Source organism: Triturus cristatus, chromosome 3_2 (assembly GCF_964204655.1).
Source record: "Triturus cristatus chromosome 3_2, aTriCri1.1, whole genome shotgun sequence".
In the NCBI taxonomy this organism is placed as follows: Eukaryota; Metazoa; Chordata; class Amphibia; order Caudata; family Salamandridae; genus Triturus; species Triturus cristatus.
Genome location: NC_140584.1, coordinates 1,238,741,242 through 1,238,755,428, shown reverse-complemented (window position 1 = coordinate 1,238,755,428; position 14,187 = coordinate 1,238,741,242). Strand labels below are relative to the sequence as shown.

At 40.5% G+C, this 14,187-nt stretch overlaps 1 protein-coding gene and 1 pseudogene across 2 annotated transcripts in view; one reads left to right on the top strand and one right to left on the bottom strand.

Moving 5' to 3' along the window:
* Window positions 1–14,187, bottom strand: part of LOC146859555 (uncharacterized) — a 284,850-nt gene that overhangs the window by 23,673 nt on the left and 246,990 nt on the right. The window lies entirely within an intron of this gene.
* LOC146859557 (uncharacterized) overlaps window positions 1–14,187 on the top strand; it is a 66,910-nt pseudogene that overhangs the window by 7,033 nt on the left and 45,690 nt on the right.

Sequence of the window (14,187 nt, the reverse complement as noted above, 5' to 3'; positions counted from 1 at the left end):
AGAAAGGATTGAGAAAAGTGACAATAGACAGAACAAAAATTATCAGAGGAATGAGAGTCCCAATGACCCAAAGAGAAGTAAAAATGTTTCTAGGAATGGTTGGCTATTGTCGTCAGTGGATAAGCAATTTTTCCCTGATTGCCAAACCATTGGTCAAATTGACAAAAAGTGAAGTGAGAGACTCCATTGAACTGAACAAAGAAGAATTGGCGGCATTTAAACAGCTGAAAAATAGTCTATGTGAGGCACCTGCTCTAGGTATGCCAGACTATGAAAAAGAATTTGAATTGTACTGCAGTGAGAGAAATGGATGTGCACTGTCAGTGCTAATCCAGAAACATGGGAGACTGAGAAGACCAATTGCGTACTTCTCATCAACACTGGACCCAGTAGCTGTGGGTTTGCCAGGATGCCTGAAAGCAGTAGCTGCTACATGCAGAAGTCTGGAACAAAGTGAAGGAATAGTGATGGGTCATCCTCTAAGAGTATTTGTACCTCATGATGTGGCAATCATTTTAACAAGGAGCCGAACACAGTTCATGTCCCATAGTCGACTGACCAAATACGAGAAAGTCATTCTAGGCGCCTCAAATGTGATTCTGGAAAGATGTGTGAATGTGAATCCAGCTACATTATTGCCGGATGCTGACTGTGTGGAGATAAGAGGAGATGTTGATCATGATTGCCTGGATGTGCTTGACTACTGTACAAAACCAAGACCGGATATAAGAGATTTGCCACTGCGAGAAAGTGATATTGTGATGTTTGTGGACGGATCATGCTTGAGAACGAGTGAGGGATTGTTGAGTGCTGCATATGCTGTGTGTACAGTTTCAGAAGTTTTGGAAGCATCACATATAAAAGGACTTAAATCCGCACAAGTAGCTGAATTGATGGCATTAACAAAAGCTTGCAAGATTGGAAAGAATGAGAGAGTGACTGTGGTGACTGACAGCCAGTATGGCTTCGGAGTGGTCCACGATTTTGGCCAAATTTGGTTACAAAGAGGTTTCCTGACCTCAAGTGGAACTCCTATAAAGAATGCAGAAGTGGTTGGAAAATTGCTTGAGGCAATACAGCTACCTAAAGAATTGGCAGTCGTAAAATGTGCAGCTCATGGCCAAGGTGATGATTATATTACCATTGGGAACTGATTTGCGGATGACATAGCTCATTATTGTGCAAGAAACCAAATTTCTATTAATCGGGCCAAGGAAAGAGAAATGTCTTCTTGCTCTACAATGTTTACTAACGTTGTGGGAACATGGGAAGAAGTGAGGCAGCTGCAGGATGATGCAGGAGATGAGGAAATGAAGCAGTGGATAAAATCAGGTTGCGCCCCAAGAGAGAAAGACCATGTGTGGGTGTATCGAGACGGAAGACCATTTATGCCTCATAGCATGTTGTCAACCATGGCACGGATGTATCATGGACAGGGACACATAGGAAGAGATGCAATGATAAGGGCCTTTCAACAAACTTGGTACAATGCAAAGTTCAGACTGATAGCTGAAAGTCTTTGTCAAAGATGCCTGATATGTCAGCAATTCAATCCCGGAAAGAAAACAGTTGTGAGTCTAGGAACTATAGGTCGGGAAGGAGGACCTTTTACCAGAATGCAGGTAGATTTCATTGAGATGCCCCCAGTCGACAGATTAAGATACGTTTTGGTGATAGTCTGTTTGTTCTCTAGATGGGTGGAGGCATTCCCGACCAGGAGGAATGATGGAATCACTGTAGCAAAGCTATTGTTGAGGGAATTTATCCCAAGATTTGGGTTCCCAGTGACCATTGAATCAGATAGAGGAGGACACTTCTATAATGACATAATGAGTTTAATCTGTAAAGCATTGAGTGTACAGCAGAAACTGCATTGCGCTTACCGTCCAGAGGCTTCTGGTGGGGTGGAACAGATGAATGGTACTATCAAAAACAGAATAGGGAAAATGTGTCTAGCCACAGGTATGAAATGGCCTGATGTCTTGCCTCTAGTCTTGATGACCATTAGGTCTACTCCAGACAGAACGACAGGGTTAAGTCCACATGAAATCATTATGGGTCGAGCCATGAGACACGCATTTGTACCTGTCAACAAGTTGATGACTATAACTGATGACATGGTTTTGGATTACTGTAAAGGCCTGGCTGACGCAGTTCATTCTGTGTTTCACCAGGTTGGAGCTGATGCCACCACACTTGAGAGAAAACCAGCCCATGATCTGAGCCCAGGGGACTGGGTGAGAGTGAAGGTTCACCGAAGGAGAAATTGTTTGGTTCCAAGGTGGGGAAGGCCAAGACAAGTGGTCCTGACCAGGACAACTGCTGTGAAGTGCATTGGTTTGAAGAATTGGATACATGCAAGCCACACTTTAAGAGTTCCAAATCCAAGTGAAGGTACTGGAAAGGAGTACTTCGATGACTCAGAATCGAGTGCTGATTCAGATGAGGAAAGTCAGAAGACAAGAGGAAACCCTAAAAGGGGGGAGAAGGTGCTGAAACCATTGCAAATAACAAATGAGGAGATTTTGAAAAGAATACCGCAAAGTGTAGAAGTGAGTTCAGATCCTGAGAATGATCAAGAAAGTGTAATTGCTCCCAACATGGAGGGCAGAAAGAAGAAGAGGAAAGAAAAGAATATCTCAACAGAAGAAACATTTGACCTAGATGAAAGAATAAAAGAACTCCCACCTGGAATAAAAATTGAAGAAGATAAAGGGACAGAAATAGACAGAGAGGGACAGGATTCTGCGGAAAACCCCCGAGGAGGTGTAGGGACTGCACACACTGAGTTAGGTGAAGGGACAAGTAGACAGCAAGAAGATTGCGTGTCGGAGACCCGAGGAGGGACAGAAGTAGGGCAAACAGAAGAGGTGGAAAAGGAAGTGGTTGAAGAAAAGGAGATAACTGAAACAGGATCTGAAGGAAGTGAAGATGGAACAAATGAAGGTCGAGTTCTGAGAAAGAGAAAGTGGATTGAAGAGAAACCCAAGAAGAAAGTCAAACCTAAAAGAAATGCAAAAGGATATCTTTGGCCACATCCAGTAAAAAGGCTAAGATATCGATTGACACGAGTTAAACCCTCAAAGGCTGAACAAGTGAATGAAGTGTCAAGCCAAGTTGAAGCAGTAGAGGGAGAATCAGAAGTGTCTGAGGAGAGTAAAAGAACAAGGAAACCCAACCAGAAATATAAGTCGCCGGAATGGATTTATGTGGCACTACCTGAATCTGAAGAGGTAGAAAGTCAGAGAAATCCAGAGGAGACATTGCTGAAATTGGTTGAGGCAGATGGAACTGAAGAAATCCTGAGAGTTATCTTGTCCGATATTGGAGAAGAAGCGGAGGATCAGGATCTTCGGAACTGTGAGGAGAAAAAGGAGGTGAAAAGCGATGAAATGCCAAGCTGAGTAACCTAAAGAAGTGTGGAGAGAAGAAAACCCTGAAAGAATTAAAGTTTAAGAATTTTGGATAAAACTCTGAGATAAACGGTGAACTGCTTAGTACCTTAAAGGGAAAAGCTCAGTAGTGGAGTAGAAGAGGCTAAGTCAAAAGACACGGTAAATTTAACGAGATGGCTAACATAGATGATAACAAAAGTGGATGCACCTTTATGAGGAGATGGTGCAAGATGTGTTGCTGCTGTACAGGACTAATAATGCTTCTATGGAGTGTATTATCTTTACTGATTTCTTTCAAAGTAACAATAGACACATTAGAAGGGCATACTGAAAACATGACTAAAGTAGAAAAAAGTTTACCGTAGATAGTTCCGACTAAACCACATAATGTACACATGCATAAGGGTAGGTCTATTAATGATTTTTCTAGCAACGTATTTTCAAAATTGTTGTATGAGTATGTAAAGACAATGGATGTTAGGGACTGCTACGTCTGTATGCAGTTACCTGCTTCTGTGTCAGAAGGTGTGACTTATCACCATCTTCCAGCTACTTATGGAATTTCATGTAGTGTACTAATTAGTATCTTCTATCAGTTAGGAAAATTAGATTATAATTTGTCAAATGTAGATAATATTCTTGGACAATTACCTATGAACAAAGAACTGAATCCTGCTAAAGAAGAAAATGTTTTAGGTGAAATTAAAGAACTAACATTAGAATACATTTATAGTAATAATTTAACATGTAGTTTAAAGAATGAAGAGAAAACATTTCTAGATATGGTTGAGAAAAGAAGGTTGAATGCACACAAGAAAGCAGAAGGGAGTGAAATAGGTGAAGCAATGTGGGATATTGAGCAAGAAAAAGCATTGAAGAATGGAGCCAGTCCAACTATGGCTATAGATACCCCACAGAAAGGCAAATTGTGTATTTACCAGAAAGAGATCTCAATATGATTACTATTTTATTAGGAACAGCGAATATCATGATACATATTTCATTGCAACCGGATGGGGATTTAGAGGTGGAGAAGATCCAGTTTTCCCTGGATTATATTACATTTGTGGGAATAAGGCTTACTATAGGTTTCCAGACCATTGGTATGGCACATGTTATGTTGGCCTGGTCTTTCCGAAAATCTTTCACATGGATAGAATAGAAAATGCTGATAATCATAACATACTAATGCATAGTAGAAGAGAAACTTGGGCTGAAATTGTAGGTGATATTTTTGGAGCTTTAATCCCTGCAGTAGGAATATCATTGAATGCAAACAATATTAGAAGATTGTCAACTGTAGTGGATCGCTTATCAAGAAGCACCGCTGGAGGTTTCCTATTAGTGAATACTGAAATGGTTGCCATGCGTGCTAGGGTAATGCAAAATCGACTTGCCCTTGATATTCTTTTGGCAAAAGAGGGTGGAGTCTGTGGAATGCTGAAAGTTCAACATTGTTGCACTTACATTCCAGATGAAAGCAAAGATTTAAAAGTCTATATCAGAAATATTACAAAATTACATGAAGAAATAGTACCACTAGAAGCTGAAAATATTTGGACTAAAATGGGTAACAAAATAGCTGCTATTAAGAATTTCTTAGTTGAATTAGGTAGTACTATCATGGGTAAAATATTGTTTCTATTAACATGTGTGATTTTGATTTTATTGATGTGTAGATTAGGATGTCTGTGTTGTAGATATAGAAGAAATAAAAAGAAACTTAGAAAAGAAATTTACAAAAAGAAAGAAAAGAAACAAGAAAGAGAGTTAGAAGAAATAGAATTAGAAGAATGGAAAGAGAGTATGAACGATGAAAAGAAACGTGAAAGAGAAACCAGATTGTGAAAATAAAGCAAGAAGCTATTTCTTCCCAAAAGGGGAAAAAGATTTTGTGGGTGTTGTTGGTGATAAAATCACCAAAGGGGGGATTGCTGGAGCAGGTATAACGATTGTACCCACTCCATTCTTGCATGTTTTATTAAACTGACTAGGTGATTAATTAACGATTAATGGTTTGACGTGATTGTAAACTAACCAACCCTATTAACAGAAGAAGTACACGTGGGAAAAGCAAATTGCATGGCTAAATTAATATGTGAACTAAGTGTGAGGGCCTACTTACTCGATAAGTGTCGCTTATGTGAAGTTTTGTGGTTTTGCGCTTAAATAATCATGCATTAATGGCTTTGGATGTCGCAAATGGCTAGAAAAAGGCATACACATATGGGTATTAGCGAGGGATTAACACTGTTTCTATTACTTCTATGTATTAATTACGTTTTTGTATTTCTTTGCTTTAGTTGGCCATTCTAAGATGGTTTCCGTGAGCGTTTGTGTGTTCTGACTGACACCCGAGAGGGGAGATGCAAGTGCGCCTGCGCGAGTTTCAGCAGCGGCGAACTGCAGATGACCTGACATCAGTGTACCAAAAGAAGGTCATACCGGGCTGTCTGCCAAAGACCCTGAATGTACAAAATGGATACAAATTCAAAACATTATTCCTTCCGAATTGAACCTATGAAAGGACACTGTTTTCGCCATGGGAACTTTTCTGAAAAGTTGTACATTTTGATAAAATTAATTGATGAACTCTACATGTCCCCATGGATCAAGAAACAATGTTATACATTCCGGGAGAGACACATCCGCCAAATGTTGCAGAATTTCTTAATAAACTGTTAATTTCTTTTCAATATTTGACACAAGACATAGGTGTGAAATTTTCGTAATGTTTCAGAATTGACTAGGATGATGTATTCTCGACCAATTAGAGGACTCCAATGGGATTTTTGCAACATGAAGAATGTAAATTTTGGTATAAATAAAGGTAGACCAGAGAGGGTAGTAGGCTTCGTATTTTCCTGACTACAAGATCCTGAGGTTATGCTGACGGAGAGGACGGTGACTCTATAGATTGGGACTTAGCCGTTTTTCCAGAGGACCATGTTCTGACTTAGAGGACAACACTTAGCCAGACTAGGTAAATATGAAAGGATGATATTGCCGTAATGAATTTTCTTTGCAAATTGAATATAGATAAAGCCTAACAAATTTAAGTAAAGTGTCAGGTGATTCTTTCATTGCAATGTATTATTATTAAATGTTTTTATAGTAATTAGGAAATGGTTTAAACTAAGGCACCTTATAGATTCGATTGACCTCAACTGAGGCAGGTTTGGTCTAGTGTACAATGCAATAGTGTTATCAGGAGAGGTATTTTTCCCTTGCTAGGCGTGGATAGGTTGATTTGGATAAATGTTGGTGTTATGGGCCCCACCAGCGTGTGATGTGTGTGTGTGCGTGTGACTGTGAAATTATCCTGTCCGCGGAAACCAAGGGGAATAGTAAGACCAGATCTGCAGCACTTTTGCCATAATCGACAGGGCCCAGCTATCGCTAAAGACAATTTTCTCTCCTCAAGTTTTCGTCAGGGCCGGCAAAAGCAGGTGTCACTTTGCTGGACGATTCAACACAAGAGGTCGATCCCTCTCCAGAGGCTTCTTTGACCATCAGTCCCAGGTTGATACCTACACTGGGTTCAATTTTTATCCCTGCCGCTCCAGAGGCTTCCACTACAGGGGATACAGGATTAAAGAAGACCAATATTCAGGTAAGCCTTTCAAATTCTGGCCTTCCTCCCGTAGGAGGCAGGGTAGCATCTTGTCTAAATGCTTGGTTCTCTCTAACTTCAAATCCCTGGGTGATCCAGATGGTGCAAGGCTGTCTTATAGAGTAATATCAAAAAGCAATCCAATCCCATCCTTCTCTTCCTCTTCTTTTTTCTCAACAATAAGTGCTCCTAATTCAAGACAGTCTCACATCTCTGCTAACCCAGCAGGCTATAAAACAGACAGTGTTCGATCTGTCAGGTTTTCTCAGCACCATCTTTTTCGTGCAGAAGAAAAACAAAAACGTTTTCCTAGTCTTCAATTTAAAGGGTTTCAACAATTTTGTTGTCTATCATCATTTCAAGATGAAGACCATTATTCATCTCAGAGATATCCTTCTCCAGGACGATTGAATGGTCAGGTTGGATCCACAGGATGCTTACCTCTCTATTTTGATTTATTTTTCTCACAGGAAATTTCCTCATTTCCAGAGTCCAAAGTAGAAGTTCTTTGGTTGCTGAGCCACTTAGAAGCATGGAACGGGAGAACAATTTTCTTTGCCACCCATATCCTGTCTTAGAATCTGATACAAGTCAGACAGGATGGGGTTCAAAATGTGGTCAATTGTCGACTGGAGGTACATGATCTTCTCTGGAGTCATTCTTGCACTTAAACAGTTAAGAGATGCTTGCAGGTTCCTTTGCCATCCAGTCCTTTACAAAAGACAAAGCAAAATGTGTGATTCTATTACGCATGAACAATCTGACAGCGGTACGATACATAAATCATATGGGTGGAACATGGTCCAAGATTTTGGCGGATCTTGCCAAACGTCTTTGGGAATATTGTCTTCAACGTCAATTTTCAGTCAGCAGTCTATCTCCGAGGAAATCTGAATGCTGTGGCAGATTGGTATTCTAGACATGTACACGACTCGAGCGATTGGCTACTTCATCCTTCTGTATTCAATTGTTTTACTTACATCTTTGATACTATGTCAATAGATCTTTTTGCTTCCTGTCTCAACTCCCAGCTCCCTGTCTTTTTCAGTTGAGACCAGATCCACAAGCTCTTGCAACAGACCGCTTTCTTCAATCTTGGCCCCTTTGTCTTCTCTATGCCTTCCCTCCTTTTTCTCTAATTGCTCTAGCTCAAGCTCAAGCTTGCAGACAACATTCTTCTCTGGTTCTAATAACCTCCTTTTTGCATGCTCAGCCCTGGTTTCCAACTCTGTTGGAATTTCAACTAGTTTGTTTTCCTCATTTTCTCAATCTCTTACTCAACACTCAGGGTCTTCAACACAGAATGATTCTGCAGGGATCCCTCTTTCTCATCGCTTGGAGAATTTCGGATCTTCCTGGAGAACACCAGGAATGTCACAAAAAGCTATCCTCCTCATCCAACAATCTTGGACCCCTGGCACGTCCAGGTTCTATAAATTAGTCTGGTTGGCCTGGAATAGCTGGTGTTTGGACAGAAATTCCGATTCCGTTTCAGCGGATGTAACTCTTCTGGTCAGTTGTATTGCCTCTCATGCTTCGCAAAGAAAAGCCTATAGCACAATCAACATCCATAGGTCCGCCAATTCTGCTGAGCATATCGAGTTGATGGAAGACCCATCGGAAAACACCCTTTGGTTTGCCATCTGTTAAAGGAAGTATGTTATGTAAATCCTCCTTTACAGGATGTCAAATCGGTATTGAATTTTTTTTTTGCATGGCAAGATAATATGTCTCTTTCTCTCAAACAGTTATCCACAAAATTAATTGGGTTTAATATCTCTGAAACATGTTTCTGATGTTAGTGCACTGGATGTGTCCTCTTTTCAATATTCTCCTCATGGTATTACTTTTCAGGTTCATAGATGTACCAAGACCAATTTATCTACAGTTCATTACCTCTGTTTCCCTTCTCAGCCTAAACTATGCATTGGAAATTGCCTAAAATCATACGTTTCACGAACTGCAGATTTGAGGTCATCCTCTTCTACTCAGTTATTAATCTCTTATCAGAAACCTTATTAGCCTGCTTCTTCCCCGTCTTTAGCCCTCAGGATTAGGTGGATCATGTCCTTGGCTAGAATTGATATTTCTTCTGTTGGTGGCATTTCGGCCAGAGGAGCCATGGCTTCTCGGGCCTTTTGAGCCGGTGCAGGTTTGCACAACAACCTCAAATCTGCAGATTGGTCAAACGTTAATACATTCAAGACCTTTTGTTGTAAACTTATTGCTCATATATCTGATTCAGTTGTTGCATTGCTTTGAACAAGCATAATATGAGCCTCCACCCTTGTAATAAAATAGAGATTTTCCTAGCCTTGGGGTCAGAAAGGCTAGATTTTATTACAGACACAGAGTCTTTACTACAACTGATATTAGGATGCGCCCGCCAGTGTGGGCCTTTCACATTGCGGGTGGAGCTGCTGGTGGAAGCCCCGTACACAATGTGAAAGGTGAGTGCGTAGCATTTCCCTGAACTATGTAGCAGGTACCTCGCGGTGCCTGCCACTTGGTGAATGGAAATGTGGGGGGGTACCATGTGTACCCCCCAAGTGCACCTCACATCCCCCCACAACAAGGGGGGCCGGCAACAGACCCCCGTTTCAAAAGACCGCAAGTCTGATTTTTCGATGCATCATGATCTGGGGGACGGTGCCTGCTATGCACTGCCAGCATTTTATGCATCCTGCACTGTTCTCCAGGCAATCAGAACAATTGCTGGTGGTGGATGGTCTTTGCGTCTGTGGCGGACGCTGTCAGGTTCCCACTGCCATCGTAATATGGCAGTAGGAAAAATCTAGGGTGGGTATGGGTTTTTGGGTGGCAAGAGAATTTTTATTATCTAAATATTAAAAAATTCTCTTGCCACTCAAAAACCCTAAGGTGGGTTTATTTTCGGATGGGAAGGGATATATTAGGGTTTAGGGTGGGTATGTTTTTTTTGTGGCATGTCACTTTTTAAGGTTTAGGGTGGGTATGGGTTTTTAGGTGACATGTCAACTTTTAATGTTTAGTGTGGGTGTGGATTTTTGGGGAGCAAGATACATTTATGGTTTTGGGTGGGTATGGGTTTTTGGGACATAATGGAATTTTCATGGTTTAGGAGTTTGTGTGTGCTTTTGGGTGGTAAGGTATTTTTAGGATTAAGGGTGGGTATTGGTTTTTGTGTGATAAGGGCTTTTTAAGGATTTTAGGAGGGAATGGGTTTTTGGGTGGCAAGGGAATTTTTTAGGGTTTAGGGTGGGTATGTGTCTTTGGGTGGTAAGGTATTGTTTAGGGTTTAGGGTGGGTATTAGTTTTTGTGTGATAAGGGTGTTTTAAGGATTTGGAAGGGAATGGGTTTTTGGGTGGCAAGGGATTTTTTTAGGGTTTTGGGTAGGTATGGGTTTTGGAAGGTAAAGGAATGTTTAGGATCTAGAGTAGGTATGGGTTTTTGGGTGATAGGGGATTTTCTATGTTTTAGGGTGGGTATGGGTTTTGGGTAGCAAAATAACCTTTAGGGTTAAGGGTGGGTATGAGTTTTTAGGTGGTAATACATTTTTTAGGGCTTTATCGTTTGAATGGTTTTTGGGTAGCCAGGATTTTTATGGTCAGGGTGGGTATGGTTTTTTGGATAGCAAGGGAATTTTTAGGATTTCTGGTGGGTATGAGTTTTTGGGTAGTAGGGGATTTTCTAAGTTTTAGGGTGGGTATGGGTTTTGGGTGGCAAAGGAACAGTTAGGGTTTAGGGTGGGTGTAGGATTTTTGGGGCAATGGAAATTTTATAGTTTAGGGGGGTATGGATTTTAGAATGGCAAGGTATTTTTTAGTGTTTAGGGTGGGTATGGGTTTTTGAGTGGTATGGGATTTTTTTAAGTTTAAAGTATGTGTAGGTTTTGGGTAGCAAGGGAACTTTAATGGTTTAGGGTCAGTATGTGTTTTGGGATGGCAATGGATTTTGTAGGGTTTAGGGAAGATGTGGATTTTTGGTTGGCAAGTGAATTTCTTGGGTTTAGGGTTAGCATTTATTTTTGGATTGCAAGTGATTTTTTTAAGGTCAAGGAGGGTATGGGGTTTTAGGTGATAAGGGATTTGTTTGGGGTTAGAGTGGCAAAGAAATTTGTAGGGTATAGCCTTGGTATGGGTTTTTGGGTGGGAAGGGAATTTTTAGAGTTTAGGGTGGGTATGTAGTTTTGGGTGGTAAAGGATTTTTTAGGTTTTAGGTTGAGTGTGGGATTTGAGTGGCAAGGAAACCTTTAGGTTTAGGGTGGGTATGTGTTTTGTGTAGTAATGGATTTTTTTGTGTTTAGCGTGTGTATGAGTTTTTGGGTGGCAAGGGATTTTTTAGGGTTTAGGGTGGATATGGAGTTTTGGTTGCCAATTGATTTTTTAGGGTTTAGGGTGTATATGGGTTTTTGGGTGGCAAGAGAATTTTTAAGATTTAGGGTGGGTATAGGTTTTTGGGTGGGAAGGGATTTTTTAGGGTTTACGGTGTGTATGGGTTTTTGGGTGGCAAGGGAATTTTCAGCATTTAGGGTGGGTGTGGGATTTTCAGTGGCAAGGGATTTTTTAGGCATTAGGGTGGGTATAGGCTTTTGGGTGGCAAGGGAATTTTTAAGGTTTAGGGTAGGTTTGGAGTTTTGTTGGGCAAGGGAAACTTTACGATTTTGGGTGGTATTGGTTTTCGGGTGATATAGGAATTTTTAGGGTTTAGGGTGGGTGTGTGCTTTTAGGTTGTAAGGTATTTTTTCGGGTTTAGGGTTTTTGGTTTGCAAGGGAATTTTTAGGGTTTTTGTTGGTTAAAGGTTTTTGGATTGTAAGATATGTTTTAGGGTTTAGGGTTTGTGGGTGGCAAATGAATTTCTCGGGTTTAGGGTTGGGTATTGGTTTTTGGGTGGCAAGTGATTTTTTTAAGGTTAAGGTTTTTTAGGTGGCAAGGGAATTTTCAGGGTTTAGAGTGTGAGAAGTTGGCCTGCTATATTCTGGGCACTAATTATAGTGGGCAACATATACCAGTCCAAACAACCCCTTATTCGTTATAGGTTCAAGACAACCTTTATTGAAAGCTATCCTTGTGGTAGCTATGGAGAGCAGCCTTCAGTCTAAGTCTTGAAGGAATGTAAAACAGCTTGCTTTACCAGTCTATAATCTCTTGAATGGCTCAATGAAAGACAATCACACTAGGTATATATATGGTTTTTGGGTGAGATGTCAACTTTTAATGTTTAGTGTAGGTGTGGATTTTTGGGGAGCAAGATACATTTATGGTTTTGGGTTGGTATGGGTTTTTGGGTGGTAAGGTAGTTTTTTAGGATTAAGGGTGGGTATTGTTTTTTGTGTGATAAGGGCTTTTTAAGGATTTTAGGAGGGAATGGGTTTTTGGATGGCAAGGGATTTTTTAGGGTTTAGGGTGGGTATGTAGTTTTGGGTGGTAAAGGATTTTTTAGGTTTTAGGTTGAGTGTTGGATTTGAGTGGCAAGGAAACCTTTAGGTTTAGGGTGGGTATGTGTTTTGTGTAGTAATGGATTTTTTTGTGTTTAGCGTTTGTATGAGTTTTTGGGTGGCAAGGGATTTTTTAGGGTTTAGGGTGGATATGGAGTTTTGGTTGCCAATTGATTTTTTAGGGTTTAGGGTGTATATGGGTTTTTGGGTGGCAAGAGAATTTTTAAGATTTAGGGTGGGTATAGGTTTTTGGGTGGGAAGGGATTTTTTAGGGTTTACGGTGTGTATGGGTTTTTGGGTGGCAAGGGAATTTTCAGCATTTAGGGTGGGTGTGGGATTTTCAGTGGCAAGGGATTTTTTAGGCATTAGGGTGGGTATAGGCTTTTGGGTGGCAAGGGAATTTTTAAGGTTTAGGGTAGGTTTGGAGTTTTGTTGGGCAAGGGAAACTTTACGATTTTGGGTGGTATTGGTTTTTGGGTGATATAGGAATTTTTTTTACAGTTTAGCGTGGGTGTGTGCTTTTAGGTTGTAAGGTATTTTTTCGGGTTTATGGTTTTTGGTTTGCAAGGGAATTTTTAGGGTTTTTGTTGGTTATAGGTTTTTGGATTGTAAGATATGTTTTAGGGTTTAGGGTTTGTGGGTGGCAAATGAATTTCTCGGGTTTAGGGTTGGGTATTGGTTTTTGGGTGGCAAGTGAGTTTTTTTAAGGTTAAGGTTTTTTAGGTGGCAAGGGAATTTTCAGGGTTTAGAGTGTGAGAAGTTGGCCTGCTATATTCTGGGCACTAATTATAGTGGGCAACATATACCAGTCCAAACAACCCCTTATTCGTTATAGGTTCAAGACAACCTTTATTGAAAGCTATCCTTGTGGTAGCTATGGAGAGCAGCCTTCAGTCTAAGTCTTGAAGGAATGTAAAACAGCTTGTTTTACCACTCTATAATCTCTTGAATGGCTCAATGAAAGACAATCACACTAGGTATATATATGGTTTTTGGGTGAGATGTCAACTTTTAATGTTTAGTGTAGGTGTGGATTTTTGGGGAGCAAGATACATTTATGGTTTTGGGTGGGTATGGGTTTTTGGGTGGTAAGGTAGTTTTTTAGGATTAAGGGTGGGTATTGTTTTTTGTGTGATAAGGGCTTTTTAAGGATTTTAGGAGGGAATGGGTTTTTGGATGGCAAGGGATTTTTTAGGGTTTAGGGTGGGTATGGGTATTTGGGTGACATGTCAACTTTTAATGTTTAGTGTGGGTGTGGATTTTTGGGGAGCAAGATACATTTATGGTTTTGGGTGGGTATGGGTTTTTGGGTCATGGAATTTTCATGGTTTAGGAGTTTGTGTGTGCTTTTGGGTGGTAAGGTACTTTTTAGGGTTCAGGTTTTTTAGGGTTTTGGGTGGCTATGGATTTTTGGGTGGTAAGGAAGAGTTTTGGGTGGGTATGAGTTTTTGGGTGATATGAGAATTTTTAGGGTTTAGGGTGGGTATGGGTTTTTGGGTGGTAAGGTATTTTTTAGGATTAAGAGTGGGTATTGGTTTTTGTGTGATAAGGGCTTTTTAAGCATTTTAGGAGGGAATGGGTTTTTGGGTGGCAAGGGATTTTTTAGGGTGGGTATGTGTCTTTGGGCGGTAAGGTATTGTTTAGGGTTTAGGGTGGGTATTAGTTTTTGTGTGATAAGAGCATTTTAAGGATTTGGAAGGGAATGGGTTTTTGGGTGGCAAGGGATTTTTTAGGGTTTTGGAAGGTAAAGGAATGTTTCGG